This window comes from Crinia signifera, chromosome 12 (assembly GCF_055691185.1).
Source record: "Crinia signifera chromosome 12, ASM5569118v1, whole genome shotgun sequence".
Taxonomy (NCBI): Eukaryota; Metazoa; Chordata; class Amphibia; order Anura; family Myobatrachidae; genus Crinia; species Crinia signifera.
The window spans coordinates 79,964,636-79,967,135 of NC_139228.1; the positions used below are offsets into that span (position 1 = coordinate 79,964,636).

Here is a 2,500-nt window from a genome sequence, read left to right on the forward strand (position 1 = left end):
ACACTAACATACCCTCCAACTGTACCGAATTTGCCAGTACAGTACCGTTTTTTTACGGTCTGTACCGGCAAATTAAATGTGTACCGAATTTCTTAATCTCTCCAGACTCCAGGTGTCCTCTTGTTGTCCTCATGGCTCCAGGCTGTGTCACTGTGCTGACAGTGCGCTCCACATGCCAAGCACTGGTTCCCAAGGGTGCATTGCGGGTCCTGGGCCAGCGTGAGATGCTTCATGACGTCACACGCCGGCACCAGGACTATGTCTATTGTAGCCACAGCGCACTAGCGCTGCACAGAAGAGAGGAGGCAATGACTGTCAGTTTCTACGGCCCTCAGGAGATGGTGGAGGAATCGGGATGTTGGAGCTTCATATAGACGATGTGAGTGGGGAAATAGTGGGAAATGTGTCACAGTCCAGGGACAGTCTGGGGCGGGAGCTGGTCTTTACATGAGCAATACTGTTTGCATTTTTTAGGTTACTGGAGGACAGATTGTGCAGTATTCAATGCCGGTGCGAGCGGCCGGCGAGGGGGTTAAACTGCGAGGATCACAGAAAACCAGTGATCCTCGCAGTTTAACCCCCGCGCCGGCCGCTCGCACTATGCAACATTCCGGGGGAATCCTCGCAGTCACAGAACTGCGAGGATTCCCCTAAACTGCGAGAGCCGCGGCTAGTGCAGCAAACTCGCTGTAATTAGCCTCGGCTCTCGCAGCTTTTGGAGGCACATTCGCAAATTCCCCCTCGCTCAAAAAACGGAGCGAGGGGGAATTTGCGAATGAGGGGGGGTCAGTTGAATACTGACAGGGTGAGCGGTGACTGCGAGCAAAAAGTCCTGCTCGCAGTCACCGCTCGCCCACGGCATTGAATATATGCCATTGTGTCTCTTCAGCAGGTATGGCTTTGCCAACAGCTGTGTGTTTTATATAGTGCACTACAGGCAACCATAAAAAAGGGAAAAAAATTACCAGTACATAATCTGTAAGAGGGTGTGGTCACACCCCTTTCCATGTGACCATGCCCCCTTTCCGAATGTGTACCGATTTCTGCCCTTCAGATGTTGGAGGGTATGCACTAATGTAGTGTGTACAGGGTAGCGGCAGTAGTGTAGTGTGTTCGGGAAGCAGAGTAGCAGTGATAGGGGGTTATTCAGACCTGATCGCTGTGTGAATTCACAAGCCGATCGAGTACTGAATGACTACACATGCGTACGGATCATAGTGCGCATGTGCAAGGTCAAACAAGAAAAACGGATTACTTTTTCGCAATCCCTTCACAACTTGACTGACAGAAAGCCGGTGTTTGTTAGTGGTAACCAGACGTTTTCTGTGAGTTTCAGATGGTTTGCGATCAGTGATTAATTTGCAGACTTGCACAGGGCGGGCCTTTACTCTGGCGGGGCGGCGGCTATCTGATCACAGCAGCGATCAGTTCTAAATCAGTTCCATAATGTAGTTTTTGTAGGGTGCCGGACGGGATCCCGACTGTCAAAATGCCGACATATAGGTGCCCGACGGCTACCCGCTATTTTCCCTCGTGGGGGTCCACAACCCCCATAGAGGGAGAATAGAATAGGTGGTGAGCGTAGTGCGCCACCGTGCCCGCAGCGTGGCGAGTGCAGCGATCCCGCAAGGGGCTTTGTTGCACTCACCAAGCTGTCTGAGTCCGGGCCGACAGGATCCCGTCGTCGGGCTAATGACTGTCAGGATCCCGAACTGTCGGAACCCTATACCACACCCGTTTTTGTGTAGGGAAAGCGCCAATTTTATAGCTTGTAGGAGGGCACCAAATACCCTAGCACCGGCCCTGGGTACACTGATCGGCTGCTTAACAGGCTGGCCGCGGTCTGCGGAGCACCTCCCCCGTCTCCATATTTGGAGGACGCCTGGCTCCCAGCGTGCAGTCAACTACTCAGTAAGTTACCCGGGGAAGGTACGGTGGCCTTGTTTGGGGGCAACCAGGGATTGTGTTAGGGGGGGGGGGGGGGGGATTTTAAACATCTATGTAGCGGCAGGAAAGCTGTGTTGGGGGGGGGATGCATATCTATGTAGCTGCACTATGTTGTGTTGGTGGAGGCAGTGGATGAATGTATATGAGAGACAGTGTATGTATGGATATTTGTATGCATGTATGAAGGAGGCAGTGTATGGATGGATGAGAGTGGTGGTGTAAGTACTTAATGTATGACGATGGTAGCGTATAAATGTATGTATGTATGAGGGTGGCAATGTATAAATGCATGTATGAGGGTGGTGTAAATGTGTGGTGGTGGTGGTGGTGTATGTATGTATGAGGGTGGCATATAAATGTATGCATGCATGAGGGTGGTGGTGTATAAATGTTTGTATGTATGATGGTGTATAAATGTATGTATGTATGATGGTGGTGGTGTATAAATGTATGCATGTATGAGGGTGGTGGTGTATAAATGTACAGTATGTATGTATGATGGTGGCGGTGTATAAATGCATGTATGAGGGTGGTGTAAATGTGTGGTGGTGGT

At 50.8% G+C, this 2,500-nt stretch overlaps 1 protein-coding gene across 5 annotated transcripts in view; it reads left to right on the forward strand.

Moving 5' to 3' along the window:
* LOC146049902 (uncharacterized) overlaps nt 1-2,500 on the forward strand; it is an 82,250-nt gene that overhangs the window by 32,715 nt on the left and 47,035 nt on the right. The window lies entirely within an intron of this gene.